This window comes from Pan paniscus, chromosome 1 (genome assembly GCF_029289425.2).
Source record: "Pan paniscus chromosome 1, NHGRI_mPanPan1-v2.0_pri, whole genome shotgun sequence".
NCBI classification, from domain to species: Eukaryota; Metazoa; Chordata; class Mammalia; order Primates; family Hominidae; genus Pan; species Pan paniscus.
This window is the reverse complement of record NC_073249.2, coordinates 34,557,905-34,580,730: the sequence shown is the minus strand read 5'-3', so window position 1 is coordinate 34,580,730 and position 22,826 is coordinate 34,557,905.

Genomic DNA, 22,826 nt, shown 5'->3' with positions numbered 1-22,826 from the left:
CTCTTGTAGTTGAGTTGATTTCCAGTCTTATTTCACTGTGATCTGAGAGAGTGCTTGATATAATTTCAATTTTCTTAAATTTATTGAGACTCATTTTCCTATGGATGTGGCTTCCTGTGAGCTGAACTGCAGTGATTCTTGTTTCTCTTCTAGGTCTAGCCACCCAGTAAGTCTACCCGGCTCTGGGCTGGTACTGGGGGTTGTCTGTGTAGAGTCCTGTAATGGGAACTGTCTATGGGTTTCTCAGCTGTGGATACCAGTGCCTGTTCCAGTGGAGGTGGTGGGAGGGGGGTGGGGGCAAGTGCAGCAGACTCTGTGAAGGTTCTTAGCTTTGGTGGTTTAATGTTCTATTTTTGTGCTGGTTGGCCTCCTGCCAGGAGGTGGCGCTTTCCAGAGAGCTTCAGCCGTGGTATTATGGGGAGGAACCTGTCGCCGGTGGACAAGGCTTTAGAACTCCCAGGATTAAATGCCCTTTGTCTTCTGTTACTAGGGTGGGTAGGGAGGGACCATCAGGTGGGGGCAGGGCTAGGTGTGTCTGAACTCAAACTCTCCTTGGGCAGGTCTTGCTGTGGCTGCTGTCGGGGATGGTGGTGAGACTCCCAGGTGACTGGAGTTGTGTATCTAGGAGGATTATGGCTGCTTCTGCTGAGTCATGCAGGTTGTTCCGGAAGTGGAGGAAAGCCGGTAGTCACAGGCCTCACCCAGCTCCCACACGCAAACCGAAGGGCCCGTCTCCCTCCCACTGTGCTCCCTGCAACTGCCCCCAGACTGTTTGCAGGTGGAGAGCAATACAGGATCGAAAATCTGCCCCAGGCTATTCGCCTCCCAGCTGTGGAAAAAAAAGGGCTTGGTTCTTCCCCAACCAGTGGAGTCCGCACACTGGATTTGCGCCCTCCCGCAAGTTCTGGCCAGGAGGCTTCTCACCCGGTTCAAATTGTTACAAAGTTCAGCTAGAGATTTGCTTCTTCCTGGGCAGTTTTACTCCCGCTCCTCTCCTGTTGGATCTCTGTGGTACCAGGCAGGAATGGGTGCTAGGGGACCCAGTGAGGTTCCGGGGCCTTTCTGCTGCTTCCTCTACCCGTGTTTCACTCGGCTCTCCATACTGATTCAGCTCCAGGTAAATTCGGAAACGTCTCCCCCAAACAGACCTTAAGTTTCTGCAGTGGGGGTGTGTGTTCAGGAGAGGAGGGTCTCCCTTTCCCACTTCCACAGTCTGGGCACTCACAGTTTTGGGGGAGTCTCCTGGGTCCTGCAGGAGTAGTCCGCTTCCTTCAGAGGGTCTGTGGGTCCTCTCGGGATTGCTGGTTGAAGGTTCTTGTGGTGGATCTGGAGCTAAAATTCACAACGCGAGCCACCCGCTGCTCTGTCAGGAGCTGCAATCTTGTCCTGCTTCCCATCCACCGTGATCGACTTCTATCTCTTATGTCTTTTTTTGTTTTCATTTCCCTGATAATTAGCAGTGTTGAACATGCTTTCATATACTTGTGGGGCATTTCTAGGTCTTCTTTGGAAGAATATCTATTCAAGCCCTTTGCACATTTTTTCTACATTTAAAAATTACTGTTGAATAACATAGACTTACAAAGTTGCAACTAAGTATTTAAGTGCTTAAGCAGATTTAATGTATTCTTTCTTTCAAGAAAAATCTTGATCATTCTACCCCAGTGGGGTTTTTTTAAAATATAGAATATGACACATAGACACCTGTCACAAAGTTTTTCAAGAATTGAAGTTGAGATATAATTTAAATACAATAAAATGCAGATTTAAGAGTTTATTTGCTGAGTTTTAAGAGCTGTGTATATTTGTGCTAAACATCATCCAGAAAAAACATATAGACCATTTCCATTTTCTCCAGAAACTTTTCTTGTACCCACTTTTAGTCAGCTCAGTCACTCTCCAACAATCAACAACCTGTTGATGGACATTTGGATCATCTCCAGATTTTGATTATGAATAAGTTTGCTATGAACATTCTTGTACAAGTCTTTTTGTGGTCATATGTTTTCAATTATCTTGGGCAAATTACTAGGAGTGTAATTGCTGGCCTTGGGCCAATTATATGTTTAATTTTTCTAAGAAACTGCCAAACAGTTCACCAAAGTGGTTGTACCATTGCACATTCTCACCAGCAGTGAATGAGAGCTCTGATTGTTCCACATCACCACCAGTACTTGATATTGTCAGTTTTTTGTTTTTTTGTTTTTTTAGCTATTGCAGTGAGCATGAAATGGTATCTCATTTTGGTTTTAATTTGAATTTCCCTTTGAATAATAATGAGCATCTTTTTATTTTGTATTGGTTACTTGTAAATCTTGTGTGTATGTGAGACAAGTTTGTTTGAATATATTTGTTCATTTTAAAAATTAGATTATTCATTTTTTTCCCCGTTGATTTGTAGGAATTCTTTGTGTATCTATATAAAGGATGCCAGATTTTTAAAAACAGATTTTTAACCAATATATATTTTTCCTAGTCTGTGGTTTACCTATTAGTTTTGTAAGTAGTGGTTTTAATGAGCAGCAGGTTTTAATTTTGATGGAATCTAAGTTATCAATTTCCACTTCTATGGCTATTACTTTTGTGACCTAAGCAATCTTCATCTACTGTAGAGTGTTATAGCTCTAGTTTTTAAGTTTAGGCCTATGATCCATTTCAAATTAATTTTTGAATGGGATGAGGTAGCAGTTGAGGTTTATTTATTTTTGTTCATTTGGATTCTAGTTTTTTCACTACCACTTGTACAAAAGACTTTGTTTCCCCCGATGAATTACCTTGGCATCTTTGGGGAAAACCACCTGCCTATATTGTGCAGATCTATTTCTGGAATCTCTATTCTGTTACACTGATTGATTTGTCTATCTATGTAGCAATAGCACACTGTCATAATATTACTTTATGGTTAGTTTTGAATGAAGTAGTATATACATCCTTTAATTTTGTTCTTCCTCAGCTTGTCAATTTCTTCATAAGCAGTCTGCTGGGATTTGTTTGAGAATGTATTAAAGAGATCAACTTGGGTCAAATGGACAAAAGAGTGTGAGTCCTTCGATTTATGAACATGAGGTATCTTTTCACTTATTTAAATGCTCTTTAATATCTCTTAGAAATTTTTGTAGTTTTCCGTGTAAAGGTCTTGTGCGTCTTTTGCTAGAATCATTCCAATGTGTTCAACGTTTTGTGTTGCTATTATATGTGTTATTGTTTTAAAATTACACTTTATAATTGTTTTTTGTTAACATATAGAAATACAATTGATTTCTGTATATTGACCTAAATTCTGCAGCCTTACTAAATTCACTTGCCAGTTCTAATAGAATTTGTTTTTGTAAATTCCATTGGAATTTCTTTTGATTTTTCCTTTTTTTTTTTTATGGAGATGGAGTCTCACTTTGTTGCCCAGGCTGGTCTTAAACTCCTGGCCTCAAGCAGTCCTCCTGCCTCAGTCTCCCAAAGTGCTCGGGTTACAGGTATGAGCCACCACGCCTGGCCTCTTTTACAAATTTTAAGGTAGAAGCATGGATCAGTGATTTTCCATCTTTCTTCTTTAATAATGTAAACAATTCAACACTAAGCATTTCTGTTACTGGTGAAGGGTCTTGACTACGAGTCATACAGGTTCTTGGCGTTTTGAACAAAGAATTGGACAAAATGCATAAAGCAACAAAAACACAGATTTATTGAAACAAAAGTACACTCCACAGTGTGGGATCAGCCTTGAGCAAGCACAAGTGGTCAAGAGTGCTAATTATAGAATTTTCGTGGTTTAAATACCCTTTAGAGATTTCCCATTGCTTAATTGGTTATACCCTATCTAAATGAAGCACTGTCCCAGGACCAGTCTGAATGGTCATGGGAGGTGACCAATCAGAGGCTGAAGTGAGGTTATAAAGTTACACCCTATGCATACAAAGACTTGGCCCGTTACCAATCTGATTGGTTGTGGGAGGTGGCCAATCAGAGGTACTTTCCAGTTTTCTTCTGCAACGCAGTGGAAAGGGTAGGGGGTTTTGCAAAGGGAGAAGCCTCTGATCCTTTTGTTACTTGGGCATGGAGAGATAGGATTTTCTTTTTGATTCTGTTCTAGGAAGTCAGTGCAAATCAGTTTGCACTGTTCTCCTGTTCTCCTGCCTCATTACCTGTTCTCCTGCCTCATTACCTCCTCAGCTTAGTATTAATTGAATCCCATAAATTTACATATGTTGTGATTTAATTGTCATTTAGGTTGAAGTATTTTCAGTTTTTCTTATAATTTTTTCTTTGACTCTGGATTATTCAGAAGCCCATAATTTAATTTCCAAATGTTTGTCATGAGTGTTCTTAGCTATCTTATTGTTTTAGAGTGCTAATTTAATATCAATGTGACCAGAGAACATACTTTATCATTTCAATTTTTATAAATGAATTGAAACTAGTTTTATGGGCCAGAATACAGTCTCTCTTGGTAAGTGTGCCATGTATTCTTTTAAATTTTATCTGTTTATTCTCTAATTTTTTAATTTTTATTTTTATTTGTGAGACAGGGTTTCACTATGTTGCTCAGGCTGGTTTTGAACTCCTGAGCTCAAGGGATCTACCTGCATAGGCTTCTCAAAGTGCTGGGATTACAGGCATGAGCCACCATGGCCAGCCTGTATTCTTTAAAAGAATGTGCATTCTTCATTTTGGGGTATTGTATTTTCTATGAATGTAAATTAGGTCATGTTAGCTGATGATGGTGGTCTAAATCTTTTATACTCTTAACTGATTTTTTGGTTTACTTTTTCTGCCAATTAGTGAGGAAGAAATATTAACTTCTCCAGCTGTGATTATAGATATTTCAATTTCTTCTCTGATTTCTGAGTTTTTGCTGTATAATTGGGTGCATACTTATTTATAAGTGATTTGAATTCTTGATAAATTGACCATATTATCATTATCAAATGTCTGCCTTTAGCTCAGATTATACTGTTTATCTTAGAGGAATTTGTTTTATACTAGTACACTAATACTAGCTTCCTATCCTTTAGTACTTGCATGGTATATGTTTTCTCACCCTTCTCCTTTCAATCAGGCTATGTATTTCTATTTTGAGTGTATTTCTTGTAAACAGTTAATGATTGAGGCTTTTTTTTGGTCTAGTTTAACAATCTCTGCTTTTTACATGACATGTGTAATCCATTTACATTTAATATAATTATTGATACTTGGGTTTAAGTATAACATCTTGGTATTGATTTTCTATTTGTCTCATCTCTTTTTCCTTTATTTCTTTGTTTCTGCCTTCTTTTGGCTGAATAAAAAATTTTGTAATTTTCCACCTTGTTTCTTCTATTAACTTTTAAAGTATTTTAGTAATTGCTGTAGAGATTGCTACATGAGCTTTGAACTTCAGTTCTATGCTGAAGTAATACTGAATCTTACAACAAGGATCTTAACGACACTTGAATGGAATCTTACAACCCTTTGTCTTCAGTGGGGTTTGGGATCTGTGTATTCATGAACCTCCTTGTATGCTTTATAGCTTTGCTTCCAGATTTTTGGGTTTGTAGATGAGTGGGGGAGGAATTCTCTTTTCTCTACAAGTTACTTTCAGGCTTTCTGTGGTCATGATACCTCCCTCTGCTCTGCTGATGTCCCTAGGCTTTGGAGAGTGTGTTGTAGTATACTTAGTAAAAGCCTGGTGAGCCTTGGAAAGATTTTTCTCAACTCTTGCTCTGTCCCTGCCTTTGGCGGCTTCTGCGTTGCACATGGGGAAAAATTTGTGTGTTTACCCAGCCCGTTCAACCTCTTAGATGGGAGAGACATTCTCTTCTCACTTTCTACATTCTGACAAGAAGAGGAAGTCCCTTTATATGTCAACTTTTACCATCTAAGATCTAAAACAACTTAATCAAAGATGGCAAAATTTCACATAAACTCCATATTACCAGTTTTCCCTGAAAATCCAGATAAATTTTACAATAATGGGTCTGTATTTCTTTTAAATAAAAATGGGCTGAAGCTGGGTAGTGATTCTCTTATATGATAAATTATGTACTCTTAACTTGCACAATCCCCTTCACTTCCTATTTATTCACTACCTGAGTCAAACATCTATCTGCCTGGACTCTGCAGGCAATGTAAATTGGAATCCCTGCTTAAGTCTTATGATTATCTCTTTAATCAATATTATAAAATAGCAACACTCTAGGCATGATAAATTGCCTTTCTAACCTTTTATTTTTGAAATACCTGCTGCTTTAAAGGGAATGTGTAAAATATATATTAATTATTAATTCCTTTACATTTCCTAAGTCCTTTCCATTTTTAAGTTATATAATCAGAACTCAGTTTTTGTGAACTCTAATTCTTTGAAGATATCTTTTGATTTCTATGCAGTGCTGCATATTTTGTGTAAGGATAATACTAGAGTGATCATTTGCAGTGTGTATCATTTGTAAAAGCACAATACTAAGCATTTTTCTATTATCATCCAATGTCCCTGGAATTTGAAATATACTTAATAAATATTTTCTAGATTTACACTAGAAAAAATATGCTTTTCCATGTGTCTTAGTTTGTTTGGGCTGCTATAACAAAACATCATAAACTAGGTAGCCTAAACCACAAACATTTATTTCTCACAGTTCTAGAGGCTGGGAAATTCCAGATCAAGGAATCTGCAGATTTGGTGTCTGCTGAGGGCCTGTCTCCTGGTTCATAGATGGCTGTCTTTTTGTTGTAAGCTCACACTGGGGAAGGGTTGAGGGAGCCCTCCTCAATCTCTTTTATAAGGGCACTAATCCCATTTGTAAGGGATGATGCTCATGACCTAATCACCTCCCAAAGGCTACACCTCCTAGTAGCATCACCTTGGAGGTTAGGATTTCAAGATATAAATTCTGGGGTTGGAGGGGACACAATTTTTCAGTCAATAGCACCATGCTAATATATGGGTCTTTAAAAAGCCAGTTTTTTTGGGAGCATCAACCAATGATTGTTTTTAACTTAGTTACCATGAAGCTCAAAGTTAAATTTAGCATTTAGTTATAATATCTCACTCCTACTATTTGTTCTAGGTAATTTCTTTGAATTGGTTAGAATAATTAGGAGGAAAAGAACTAATCAGAACATTTTCACTGATGCCCATATGAGGCCCAATTTAACTGAACAAACAACACTAAATTCTTAAATTAGAAGGGAGTGATATAATTTACCTACTCCACGCCCTTGGATCCAAAGTAGAATATTCTGAGCTCAGAATTCTTGTTTGGGTTTAGTAGCAGATGGGCAGGAAGGAACCCCTCCAGGATCATGACTTGACTCAGTTTCTTGTTAAAGCAGAAACTATAGATGACATGACAGACCTCAAAGCATCATCATTTGAATACGAATAAGAAAGTCATAGTAGTCTCAGTTCCCTGGAGGGTTCAGTACTCATTGAATTCACGCTCTGCACTGAAACTCTTTCCTGTTCCCACCTGAGTTCTGGTCATCATCACAGATCCATCTGTGTTTATCATTCATCCACCTGCCTCTGTGTTCTTAAATCAGAAAAGGGGCTTTCTTCTTATTGATATATTTACTTTAGTGTTATTGATCAAGGATCTCTGCAAAGGAGTCATGGCTTAGTTATTAAATCTTCTTAGGGTACAATATTTAATTAATACCAGGAATCAAAAACAATTGTGTGGTTAGATCTCATGCTCAGTACAAACCTTTCATTCATTGATTCAAAATAATGCATTCAACATTTTTCCAAAAGTTAGATAATAATGAAAATATTATTTAGAAATTTCCCGTGGAGGCTGATACCTGCTTCTTTTCTTTCTTTTGCTAAAGGTGATCATCATAAACAGAACTTAAAAAAAAAATGTCCACTCACAGAGGCTTGGCTTACTTATTTAACTTCTCTTTCTAATTGCTAATTTTACTTTTTAAATTATGGTTTTTTTATTATGTGTTGAACATTGTAAATTGCCGAACACATTTTTCTTTAAAATGGGAAGGCTATAAAAAATAGATATATATAACAATCTGAAACATTGAACAGATTGTGGTAAGCCATTTTTATAATTCTTTCCATAAGAAGGGTGTGGAACTGTCACGAGTCAGAAGCAAGGTCATTCTCCCTACATTGCCAAATTATATAGTCTTTCTACAGAGGAATAAGAAGCATTGTGGAGAGGCATAATAAATACACAGACATGTGATACCATCTCTAGTCCAACAACTTCTAAATTAGAATCTCCTGCCAAGACTTCTCCCTAACTAACTCCATCTTGTACACTCAACTGCTTACACAGTGTTCTCTCTTACATATCTAATTGTCATTTGAGCCAGGTGTGGTGGCTTATGCCTGTAATCCCAGCACTTTGGGAGGCTGAGGTGGGCGGATCACCTGAGGTCAAAAGTTCAAGACCAGCCTGGTCAACATGGTGAAACCCTGTCTCTACTAAAAATACAAAAATTAGCCAGGTGTGATGGCACATGCCTATAATCCCAGCTTCTTGGGAGGCTGAGGCACAAGAATCACTTGAACCTGGGAGTTAGAGGTTGCAGTGAGCTGAGATTGCATAACTGCACTCCAGCCTGGCAACAGAGCGAGACTCTGTCTCAAAAAAAGAAAAAAAAAAAAGGCATCTGAAAGTTAACATGCCCCAAGATGATTCCTGAACTCCCTCACCATACCTAATCTCATGTTTTTCTCTCAGTAAATAGCCAGTTCATTATTCGAATTCCTCTGACAAACCGTCTTGAAACTATATTTAATTCTTCTCTTTTACTCATATTCCACATCTGATCCATAGTAAGTCTTATTGGCCATGTCTACACAAAGAAAATCCTGAATCTGACCCCGTATAAGCAGCTTTACCACTACCACCCTGGTCCAAGTCACTGTCATTTCCCGCCTGGATTATTGCAGTTTTCTAATTGTTCTACCTGCTCCAGTCCTGTTCCATTCAGTGTATTCCTAACAAGTTGAAGATATTATTAAGATATAGGTCAGATCTTGTCAGTCCTCTGCTCCATTTCTGTGCTCCAAACTCTTCAAGAGTTGAGTCTTCCTTTCTGTCTGACTCAAAGTAACAGCAAGAGACGTTAATACAGCCCATGGCATTTCTGTGATCTGGCTGTCCATGGCCTCCCTGACCTTCTCCTACCCTCCCCGTGTGTCACTCCTCTCCAGCCATGCTGGCCTCCTGGCCATTCCCTGACAGTTCAGGCATGCTCACACCTCAGGGCCTTTGCACAAGCTCTTCCTTCCTTCCATCTGGAACACTTACTTTCTCTGGGTATCGTCATGTGTCACTCCCTGACCTTCTTCAGTCTCTTGTCCATATCATCTTCTCATGGAAAATTTTTCTGGCCAGTCTAACACTGCAACCCTCCCCAAATCTCTCTATCCCACTTCACTATTTTTTTCTTGCTTTATTTTTTTCTCTTTAGCACATACCAGCACTCACAAATTGTGTTAGTTCCTCAGGCTGCCATAAAAAATGTACCTTAAACCAGGTGGTTTAAAACAACAGAAATTTATTCTTTTGTAGTTCAGGAGGCCAGAAGTCTGAAATCAAGATGATGATAGGATTGGGTCCTTCTGGAGGGTCTCAGGCAGAACCCATTCCATGCTTCTCCCCTGGCTTCCGGTGGCAGCAGCAATCCTTGGTATTCCTTGAATTGGAGCTGCACACTCCAATTTCTGCCCCCATCATCTTGTGGTCTTCTTCCTGTTTTTCTGTATCTTTAGGTCCAATTTTTTTTCTTCTTTAATGAACACTACTCATATTGGATTGAGGGCCCACCATCATCCAGCATGACCTCATCTTCATTTGATGACACCTGCAAAGATAATATTTCCAAATAACGTCACATTCATTGGTTCCAGGTAGATGTGAAATTTTGGGGGGACTATCCAACTTAAGACACTAACTTATTAATTTAACTTATTGTCTATCTCTGTCTCCAAAGTATAAATTCATGAGAACTTTGCTCATTGCTGCATCCCTTGTGTAGGATTAGTCTGCAACACTTAGTAGGATTTAATAATGTTTAAGTAAATAATCCCTTTGGTTGATCAGGCTATATTTTATTTAGATGGCAGATGCCCAGGTAATATTTCAGGTGGTGATTACCATGTTATAAAGGGAGACCATTTTTCTAAGAAGTATAGGCTAAGGGCTAAAAATCCAACCAGAATATTTTATTCTTTGACCTTTTCCCCTAGATCTACTCACAGGCTTTGGACTAACTCTAAGTAGCTTTGAAGCTCTATAAAAGTAAGTAATATCTGCTGTAAAAGACTCTGAGCTCCCTGGATAAAAGCATTATATCCATAAAGGGACTGTTCTTTTAAGCCCTCTCCAATGTCATTTGATAATAGAGGGCACTGAAAAACTTTTGATGTGTTTCTGGCTTCTCTAAATTCCCTGGACACTAGAAAATCAAATAAGACAGTCCAAGAAAAATATTTCCAAACAAAGCAAATAAAAGCCCCCAACATACTTTTGATGTCAAAGCAAAGCTCTGCTCACATTTAATACCCGTGTGTACACTCTTGGGTGCAGATGAGTCAACAGCAGCTAAGTTAACAGATGAAATATGCAGCCTCCTATCTCAATATGAACCTTCACATCCCATTCAAAGAATGTAACTCCAAAACATGTGTTTTTCTCTCAACGAATGGAAACTACATTATTTGATTAGCAAAGGTTGATGTGAATATTAAATGGTGCTTTTCGCTTTTTAAAATAAGCTCTTAATTTTACCATTTGGTATTATTATTAGATCCTCATTTGACTGGGGTAAGAGGAGCATCTTGTTACTGATGTTCAATCTTATTCTATGTGAGTTGATTATTTAGTTGCCAAAGTTGTGAATTATTGGCCTGAATGAAGCCTCCTGCCAGGTTTTCACATATTCTTTCATTATAGCCATGGTTAGTGTGGGATGCTGTATTAGTCAGGGTTCTCTAGAGGGACAGAACTAACAGGAGATATATATATAATAAATATATATATGGTATATTGTATAATATATAATTATATATATTATATAATTATATATAATATATAATTATAGTATATATAATATATAATTATATGTAATATATAATTATATATAATAAGTATATATAATATATACTTATAATATATAATATGGTATATATAATATATAATTATGTTATATAATATACAATATACTATATAATATAAGTATATATTATATAGTATATAATATATAGTATATATAGTATACTTATATATAGTATATATAATATATAGTATATAATATAGTATTATATATACTATATATAATATAGTATTATATATACTATATATAATATAGTATTATATATAGTATATATAATATATAATTATATATTATATATACTATTATATATCATATAATATATAATTATATATTATATATATTATATAATATATAATATAGTATATATAATATATAATAGTATATATAATATATTATACATTATATATAACATATGTAATATATAATTTTATATTATATAATATATAATAGTATATATAATATATAATATATAATTATATATTATATAATATTTATTATATATTATATTATATATTATGTAATATATAATATAATATGTAATATATAATTATATATTATATAATATGGTTTATATAATATATAATTATATAAACTATAATATATAATATAGTATATATAATTATATATTATATGTATATAAGGGGATTTATTAAGTAGTATTAACTCACATGATCACAAGGTCCTACAATAGGCTGTCTGAAAGCTGAGGTGCAAGGAAGCCAGTCCAAGTCCCACAGCTGAAGAACTTGGAGTCCAATGTTGGAGAGCATGAAGCATCCAGCAGGGGAGAAAGATGTAGGCTGGGAGGCTAGAGCAGTCTAGCCTTTTCACGTTTTTCTGCCTGCTTTATATTCGCTGGCAACTGATTAGATGGTGCCCACCAGATTAAGGGTGTGTCTGCCTTCCCCAGCCCACTGACTTAAATGTCAGCCTCCTTTGGCAACACACTCACAGACATACCCAGGATCAATACTTTGCATTCTTTAATCCTATCAAGTTGGCACTCAGTATTAATCATCACAGATTCCCTGCCAGTGGGGTGCTCTCCTGGAGATTGAATGTTTTTCCTCAGTGAGAGACTGTAATAGGTTGAATCTTGTGTCCCCTTCTCACTACCCCGAAATTCATAAGTTGAAGTTCAAACCCCCATACCTCAGAATGCAACTTTATTTGAAAGTAGTGTCTTGGCAGATGCAGTTATTTAAGATGTCATTAGGGTGGGCCCTAATGCCAATATGACTTGTGTCCTTATAAAGAAAGGAGTTTTGGACACAGAGATATGCAAACAGGGAAACACCATGTGAAAATGAAGACAGAGGTCAGGGCAATGCTTCTATAAGCCAAGGAGCACCAGACCTTGCCAGCAAACCAGCAGAAACCAGAGGTACAGATTCTCACAGCCCTCAGAGGGAACCAATACTGCTGACACCTTCCAGCCTCCAGCACTGTGAGACAATAAATTTCAGGTGTTTAATTGACTCCATTTGAGGTACTTTGTTATGGCAGCCTTAGCAAACTGATACAGAGACCTTGCCAGCTACATCGGAACTAGATAGAGACAGAGTATCACCTTGAAATTGCTGAACACGGTCTCCTATTATAGGGTGCTTATAGGATAAGTAAACCTGATTGATGGGGTAAAGGGTGAGCAAGTTTTTGTGATAAAGTTGGTGGCTGGAACATCTTGCATACAATATGATATGCCTTGGGGCTGGTATGTCCATGGGAATTAATTGTGTGGAGTTACAGAATGAATTGCAGAGAATGAGAAGACCAGGGAACAAAGGCCTTGTGGGTGTGCATTATGGGAAATGAACTTTTCTGGAAGAGTCACTGTGAAAGGATTGGGGAGTGAAGGGCTATAAGCCTAATTTTTGAGAGCAGTTTTGATGGTGCAGGCAATGCTCCCTCTCCCAGAAAGCCATGGTTCTTCTGAGGAGTCTGGCCTGACACAGCTTCCCAGCAGTCTTGTGCCACCCTCTGGTGACACCCCATGACCTGTGCGTTTCTGACCTGCTTTGCTTCCTAGCAGCCCCGTTCACAGCAGGCCAAATCCAGAAATCAAACTTTGATCTCTCATGTAATTCAATCTTTTCTCCTTTCCCTGGGCTCTGCGAGCAGCAGTGGGAAAGGATCCAGTGGTTTGTTCTTTTACTCTCCTTCCTACACCTTCCTCCCACTCTCTAAGGTTAGTGGTTCAAACATGCAGAAGAAGGAATAGAGAAGAGGAGGAAGATATTTTTCTTTAGCTACTCATGCTTATTATAGTTCTCTTGCCTTTAAATGCCAGGGGTCCAACTGCAAATTTTTGCCTCCTGAGGCTCTTCCTGTGGATTCCTCCAGACCTCCCTTTGGGACCTCTGCATTGCGCCATTCCAGGCTTGGTGATCTCTCTTGCAGGCCTCTTAATATGCCCCCAGCTCTTGTGCTCTTGTGCCCTACTCAGGTTCTTTCTACACGGAAGTCCTAGTCTTGTGGGCTTAATTGTGTCCACTCCACCCCCCACCCAAATTCATATTTTAAAGCCCTAATTTCTAGTACCTCCAAATGTGATTATGTCTGGAGATAGCATCTTTCCAAGACATGATTAAACTAAAATGAGGTCATTAGGGTAGGCCCCAATCCAATATGACTGATGTCCTTATAAGAAGGGGAGATCAGGATGCAGACATGCACAGAGGGAAGACCGTTTGAAGACAGGGAGTTGGCTGTCAAGAAGCCAAGGAGAGCGGCCTCAGAATAAACCAACCCTGCTAACATCATGATCTTGAACATGCAGCCTCCAGGATTATGAGAAAATAAATTTCTATTATTTAAGCCACCCAATCTGTGGCGCTTTGTTATAGCACCCCTAGCAGACTAATACACCCTGGAAAGCACTTGGGTGGGATCTTTTCAAGATGGCCCTCGCCTGGCTACCTTCATGGTGTCTACTAGGCTGACAGGAAGACTCCTGCCTCCCTTCCCCTCCATAATCCTACCCCTTTCCTCTATTTCCATGCCCTCAATTTCAGGAAACCCCACCTAAGTCTTCTTAGGATTATCTATTTCAGCAAACATGCAACCAGGGATGTGTTGCCAGACCCTTCTTTTGCAAAACCCAAAGCTCTATGATTGGTTCTCTTGGAGTCTTCCTCACCCAGCTGGGAAATGGAGAAAAAAGAACCTGCAGAAAGGGAAGAAGGAATATCACAGCACTCTTTCTTTCTATGAGTTCTCTGTAAAGACCCTCCTCTCTTCATTCATTCAGGTGGCAAATGTCTGTTGTCTGTCAGGCCATGTTCTAGATACAACAGTGAACAAAACAAAGTTCCTGCTCTCTTATATTCTAAAGGGCACAAAATATTAACAAATAAAAGAATGTGATATGTTAAGTGCTAAGAATAACATAAACAGCGTATGGCAGGGGCTGGAAGTTCTATTTTATATAAGATACTTTTTATAGAGGAGGGAAAGTCTTTCTGATGCAGGGGCATATGTGTGCAACCTTGTGGGAATTGAAAGTAAAGCAATGAGCCTCTTTGAAAGAAGAACTATCCAGGCAAAGTGAGTAGTGAGACCCAGAAGACCTAGAAGTCAGAGTATGCTTGGTTTATTCATGGAAGAGGAAGAACAGACATGTGGCTGCAACTTAGTGATCAAGGGGAAGGTTGGTAGGAGGTACATTCCAAAATGTGAGTATGGGCACAGATCAAGAAAGGCCTTACTGACAATTGTAAGGACTTTGAGTTTACTGCAGGGGAGTTGGGAAGCATTGAATTATTTTGAGCACGAAAGTGACATGATGTGATGAATTTTTATAGGGATCACTCTGGCTGCAAGTGAAGAATAAATTGTACAGAAGCATGGGAGGGAAGCAGGGACACCAGTGTGACAAGAGGGTCTGCACGATGCCAACTCCATGCCCATTCTCCTTTCTTACTTAGAGATTCCTGATTTCAATGAGGTGCTGATATACTCAGTTAAAAAATACTTTTCTCAGTCTTTCTTGCATGCAGGAAGGCCTTGTGAGTATAATAGTTCTGGCCGATGATATGCAATCAGAAGTTGTTGTGAGGGGTTTTCAGGAATGCTACTTAAAAAGAGTGCTGCCTCTGCTAGCATATGCCATCTGCCCAATGTCTTTCCCTCTTTCCTGCCTAAAGGATAAGAATAATGGCTGGAATTGAAGGAGACATTATTAGGAAAATACAGTTTAAAAGCACAATAATTTACCTCCTCACAGCTATCAGAATGGCTAACATTTAAGAAAAATGACAGTGCTAAGTGCTGATGAGGATGGGAGGCAACAGGCACTCTCATGCATTGCAGGTGAGAATGCAAAATATTACAACTCCCTTGAGAACTTTTAAGGTTTTTTATAAAGTTTAACCTAATCTTACTGAATGATTTAACTATACCACTTTCTATTTGCCCAAGATAAATAGAAATTTATGTTCATATAAAAATCTGCATACAAGTGTTTATAGAAGCCTTATATGTAATCTCCAAAGACTGAAAACAACCCTAATGTCCTTGGGTGAACAGATTGACAAACTGTGGTGTGTCCATGCAATACTGTTCAGCAATACAGAAGAACAAACTACTGATATGGTCAGCAACTTGCATGAATCCCACATGCATTTTGCTAAGTGAAAAGCCGGGCCTAAAAGGCTATTTACTGCATCATTTCATTTCTATGACTTTCTAAAAAAGGCAAAGCAATAGGGACAGAACAGAGAAGTGTGGGAGTAAGGGAGAGGGAGGGGTTGACCCTAAAGGGACAGCATGAGAGCATTTTGGAGGGGCAATAAAACTTCTGTACCATGATTGTGGTGGATGTACATCTGTGTGCATTTCTGAAAACCCACAGAACTGTACATTCACAGGAGTAAATTTTAAAGTATGTAAAAAATGTAAAATCTGAAAAAAAGACTGGGAAAATAATTCATGTAAATCTGTCCCTTCTGCCAGAAAAACAACCCAAAGTGGGAAAATGAAATCATCTTGATTCCTGAAGTTTAGTGGTGTGGTTCAGGAGAAAGATAACTTAATTCCCCTTTATAAATAGCCTAGTTCCCATTTATTTTAAATTTTTTAATTTTTAAAAAAATTTTTTGAGACAGGCTCTTACTCTGTCTCTCAGGCTGTGGCACAGTGGCATGATCACTGCATACTGCAGCTTCAAACTCCTGGACTCAAGTTATCTGTCCACCTCATTCCCTTGAATAGGTGGGACTACAGGTATGTGCCACCATGCCTGGCTAATTTTTTACTTTTTATCCTTTGTAGAGACAGGGTCTTGCTATGTTGCCCGGGCTGGTCTCAAAATCCCAAACTCTGGCGATCCTTCCAACTCAACCTCCCAAAGTGCTGGGATTACAGATGTGAACCACTGTGTCTGGCCCCATTTTTAAAGGAAGTACTTGTGTTAGGAAGGCAACGTAGGGAGCAGGATAGTCTGAGAAATTGGATTTTGGTGTATTTTTTTTCCATCTTAATATCTCCTACTGAAAACATTTGAAGAGGGTCAGAACTGACAGAGAGATAAGCCATATGTTAAGCTTCTTTTCTTCCTGGTATATAAATGTTAATATGCCAGATGAATTTCACCATAGCAGTTGTTATGGGGATAACATAGGGATGAAATATCAGGAAGTTCCCCTCCCCACCCCCGAAATCTCTTTAAACCGAGAAACATGATTTTAAAGTTTTAATATAAAAATAGTTTTGAAATCCTAGATTAGTTTTATTATTAGAAATGAAAATGATTTGGAAGGAATATTTAGTGGCGAGGAGCAATCTAATGAGACAGCTGAAATCCTACAAAAGGAGGAAGAGCAGTGGCATCTGAATGGAATAAAGCTGCAGCCGGCTCAGGTCACCAGATGGCCAGCCCTGCGGAGTCTCTTTCCCTGTCACCAATTACTGCCCATGAATTTTCTTTTTAGGGACATGCTAAGAAAGTCCTACTCTTGAATTCACACACAGAATAATCATCCACCAAGTAAGTCCCTTCTTTGCCCTAAGCTGCTCTGGCTCTCTCTGCAGGACAGAGGTGAGAGCTGTGGTTTAATGGAAGGCAACACCAAAAGTGTGAACCACATGCAGCTGACTTTGTGCCCTCATGGGGTGGAAACTTTTTAAAAATTTCAACTTTTATTTTAGGTTCAGGGATACATATGCAGGTTTGTTACATGAGTATATGGCATAATGCTGAGGTCTGGGTTACAAATGATCCTGTCATCCAGGTAGTGAGCATAGTACTCAATAGGTAGTTTTTCAACCCTTTTCCCACTCCCTCCCTCACCCATCTGGTAGACCCCAGTGTCTATTGTTCCCGTCTTTATGTCCATTTGTACTCAATGTTTAGCTCTTACTCGTAAGTGAGAACATACGGCATTTAGTTTTCTGTTTCTGCATTAATTCACTTAGGATAATGGCCTCCTCCTCCTCCAGCTGCATCCATGTTACTGCATAGGACATGATTTTATTCCTTTTTGTGGATGTGTAGTATTCCATGATGTATATGTACCACATTTTCTTTAATCCAGTTCATCGTTGATGGGCATCTACGTTGATTCCATGTCTTTGCTATTCTTAATAGTGCAATGATGAACATACAAGTGCATGTGTCTTTTGGTAGAATGATTTATTTTCCTTTAGGTATATGCCTAGTAATGGGATTGCTGGGGAGAATGGTAGCCTAAGTTCTTTGAGAAATCTCCAAACTGCTTTCCACAGTGGCTGAAATATTTTATGTTTCCACCAACAGTGAATAAGCTTTCCCATTTCTCTGCAGCCTCAGCAGCATCTGTTATTTTGTAACTTTTAAATAATAGCCATTCTGACTGGTGTGAGATGGTGATCTCATTGTGGTTTTGATTTGCACTTCTTTAATGATTAGTGATGTGGAACATTTTTTCATATGTTTGTTGGCCACATGTATGTGTTCCTTTGAGGTTGTTTATGTCCTTTGCTCACTTTTTAATGTGGTTGTTTGTTTTTTGCTTGTTATACTGCTTAAGTTCCTTATGGATTCTGGATATTAGACCTATGTCGGATGAACAGTTTGTGCATATTTTCTCCCATTCGGCAGGGTGTCTGTTTATTCCGTTGGTAGTTCCTTTTGCTGTGCAGAAGCTCTTTAGTTGAATCAGGTCTCACTTATCCATTTTTGTTTCTGTTGGAATTGCTTTTGAGGACTGAATCGTAAGATCTTTGTGAAGGCCAATATCCAGAAAGGTATTTCCTTGGCTTTCTTCTAGGATTTTTTATAGTTTGAGTCTTACATTAAGTCTTAATCCATCTTGAGTTAATTTTTCTATATGGTGAAGGGTAGGGTAGGGATCCAGTTTTATTTTTCTGCATATGACTAGCCAATTATCCCAAGAACAGGTGCAAATTTTAAAGGGGAAAAAGAGTAGGTTTATTTGGGAAGGGAGGTGAAGTGGAGGTCAATCAATATGTTTTTCCTAGAGAGGCTTTCTTAGTCAGAGGCTAAGATAGATGCTGTGTTATCCATGTAGGTGAGCCTATAACATTTGTGATGATTCCCTTGTGTACGAATGACTTCATGGCATTCAAAGTTAGTATATAGAAGGCAATGCTAAACTAGTGGTGTCTTTATTAGTGTACTCTGAAGTAGAGATTAAGAGGAACAGGGGAAGTAAAGGATTAGAAGGGTCCCAAAGCCCTTCTTGATTATTCTCAAGCCAGCCAGAGCCCACACCTAAATGGTTTAATACTCTATTTTTAAAGCAGTTCCTTGCCCTGCTGGGCAGTAATGGTACTCTGGCCCCTAACAGTCATCTTTTCCAGCTTTGCAAGTGCAGAGATTTCCAGGAGGGTGGAGTTGAGGAATAAAAAGGTAAGAGGGGCAAAACCATCTAAAACCTGCCCACCAGTGTTATGGCTGGGTACAGAACTCTTCCTTTGTGACCTGAAATACACCTGACACACAGGCCAGAATAATAGAAATAGGCTTAAGTCAAATTAAATCCAACAATATTTGCTAAATTGTGATTCCACATAAAAATGGTTTCCATAAGCCCTCTGTTGAGATGAAATGGGAAGTGTTTATAGAAAAGACAAGACAAAGTGTGTGCCTTGCACAGAGTAGAGAATCTCCTTTGTGCCCAATTCTTCCTCTCCCCACAATTTTTCTCAAGGCTGTTGATTTTTTTTTTTTTTCATCTCTACTTAGACAAAACTCCTTTCTCCACGTCTCACTAGGGCTCCTGCAGCCCCTTCTCAACTGTAGTTTCTTGCTTCTTCTCTAGTCTGTTTCCCACAGGGTGGCCAGAGTGATTTTCTTATAACTAATATGCCAGATTTTGTCACTCCCTGCTTAACACATCCAGTGATTTCCTTTGTACTTAGAATAAAACCCAACATTCCTTTGACAAAAACCATGTTATTGAGGTATTACTGGCATACCAAAGGCTGTCTACAACTTGATGACTTTGGAGGTAAGTATACATCCATGAAACCATCACCATGATCCATGCCATAAACTTGTCCATTACTCCAGAACTTTTCTCCTGCCCTCATTACTCATTGCTCTTATTATTTTATGATAAGAACACAACATAAGATCTACCCTTTTAGCAAAATTTTAAGTATACAATAGAATATTAGTATCTGTGGACACTATGCCATGCAGTAGATCTTCAGAACTTATTCATCTTATGTGACCAAAACTTCATACCCTTTGACTAATACCTCCCTGTTTCCCCTTCCCCCCAGCCCCTGGCAACCACCATCCTACTCTGCTCCTATGCGTTTGACTCTTTCAGAGTCCTTATAGAAGTGGCATTATGTAGTATTTGTCCTTCAGTGGCTGGCTTATTTCACTTAATAAAATGTCTTCCAGTTTCTTCTGTATTGTTGCAAATGGCAGGATTCCCTTTTTAAAGGCTGATAGTATTCCATTGTATGTATATATTACATTTTCTTTGTTCATTTGTTGAAGGACATTTAGGCTGCCTCCATGTCTTGGCTCTTGTAAATAATGCTGCAATGAGCATGGGGGTACAGATATCTCTTCCATATATTGATTTCCTCTCCTTTGGATATATATCCAGGGTGACATTGTTGGATCAAATGGTGGTTCTATTTTTAGTTTTTTGAGAACCTCCATATAGTGTCTGTACCAATTTACATTTCCACCAACAGTATAAAAGGGTTCCCATTATTTCACCTCCTTTTCAACAATTGTTACTTTTTTTTTTTTTTTAAATAGTAGCCATCCTAAGGGGGAATAGATGTGAGATGACATCTCACTGTGGTTTTGGTTTTCATAAAACCCAACATTTTATCATGGCTTATGCGGTCTTGAGTCACAGGGCTTCTGCCCACTTCTCCACTTGCAATCTAAAACATTTGCCTATTTTCCTTTAACATTCGTAGACAAACTTTCTGTTCCTCCACATGCAAAGCCCTTCCCCACTCCCAGCCTTTGCTGTTGCTGTTCCATCTGCCTGGAATGCTCTTTCTCCAGCTCATTGAGTGGCTGTCCCATTCTCAGATAGAAGGCAGGTCTTCCCTGACCACTCCATCTAAAAGGGCCCTCCTTAGGTACTCTGCTCCTCATCCCATTTATTTTCTTTGTAGCACTTCCTAGAATTAGTACTTATTTATTGTTTTTCTCACAATATACACACTGTGAGGGCAGATAACTTGTCTTGTTCATTGCTGTGTCTTACACAGCCTAGAACATTTAGAGGAGTTTATAAAACATTTGTTGAATGACAACAAATGTGAGTGGAATGAACAAATGAATGGATGAGTGACTAAAAGGAGCTGTACTTTCCTAATCTTTTGTTTGTCATCTCAGTAAGGTGTTTTATCATGGTTTAGCTATAACCCTCAGCTAGTTTTTCTGGGTCACTACCAAGAAATGTCTCATTTTTCAGAATTGTGTATGAAATTGAAAAAGCTGGAGTGTCTTGGATCAGATAAAGGTAACAATTTTAACTAGTGGAGAATGTCTCACCAGAGAGGTAAAATTTTTTTACAAATGTTAACTGATTAACTCCAATACCCCCACATCCCATAGCTTTATTGAGGTATAATTGACAAATGCAAATTGTATATACTTAAGGTGTACAATGTGGTGCTTTGATATACATATACATTGTGAAGTGATTACCACAATCGAGCTATTAATATATCCACTATCTCATACAGTTACCTTTTATTTTTATGTGGTGAGAACATTTAAGTAACACCTTAAGATGGCTGTTATCATAAAGTCAAATGATAACAAGTGTTGGCCAGGATGTGAAGAAAAGGGAACCCTTGTATACCTTTGGTGAGACTGTAAATTGGTGAAACCATTATGAAAAACAGTATGTAGCATCCTCAAAAAAACTGAAAATAGAACTACTATATGATCCAGCAATCCCACTTCTGGGTATGTATCCAAAGGAATTGAAATCTGTATCTGCATATTTATGTTTATTGAAGAATTATGTACAATAGCCAAGATGCAGAAACAATGTGTCTGTCGACAGACTAGTGGATAAAGAAAATGTGAAACACACACACACATGCACACACACACAGTCCCCAACTTTTATATTTTTTGACTTTATGATGAGTTTATTGGGGTATTAAATGCATTTTGGACTTATGATATTATATTTTCAGGTTACAGTGGGTTTATCAGAATATAACCCCACTGTAAGTCAAGGAGCATGTGTACATATATCTACATACATATATACCACAGTGAAATATTATTCTGCTTTAACTGATTAACTTTCAACTGCCCAATGTGTCAGGTTACAAGACAGATTAGCGGGTTAATGGTTAGGGGAAAAGCAGGGATCTGCTTACAGATCTGAGGCACAAGCTGTCAATCCCCTCTGCTGATGAAACTTGGATGGTGTGCGTTGGAGAGCAAATGCGAAAGTTATAGCCCAAAGGAAAGGACAGAGGGTGGTGTGGGGTTTATCTTCCTTCTACCATTCCCCTTCCAGATCTGAGGTTTTATTTCTGAATCTAATGAGTCCCACTACCTGCACACAGGGTGAACTCGTAATGAAGACTGCTTAACAATTATTCAAACATCCCTCTTCCCTATCCTGTAGCTGAAGTAGCAAACCTAGACTCCATCCTTAGTTCTTTCTTTCCTCTCCCACGTTCCCAGTCTAATCAGCTGCCCTGCCCTAATGTGTTAAACTTACTTCTTAAATGGCTCTGGACTCTTCCAATTCTGTCTACCTCCACTGTCACTGCCTTAGTCCACATCACCAACTTCATTTGCCTGGACAACTTCAGCAGCATCCTGAAGCCTTGAGTTAAGTTATCCTTAAATGCATCCTCTACTCCAAAGCCAGTGATGCTCAAGGGTGCCAATCAGATCATGCTTTTCCTCTGCTCGTATCCCTAAATAACTTCTCTTGGCCCTTAGATGAAGTCTTTACCTGACTTAGAGAACCTTCAGGAGTTTGCCCTTATCTTTTACTTCTTTTCAACAACTTCCCATCTCCTCCATTCCAAGTAATTTAAATTGTAAGACAGTGGACTTCTTTCAGTTCATCGAATACAATGGACCTTCTTTTCTTAAGACCTTGGAAAATCCCTCAGCCTGGGATCCTCATTCTTTCCTTCCTCACTTGGCTGGCTCCTATTGATCCTTTAGGTTGACTGGAGTGGCATTGCTTCTAGGAAGTCTTTCCTATTCTCCCAGCCTAGATTAGGGACTTTTACTAGATCCTCCTTAGACAGATGGTACTTTCTCTATCACAACCCACATCCCTGCTAGATGCAAAGTCTCCTAGAGA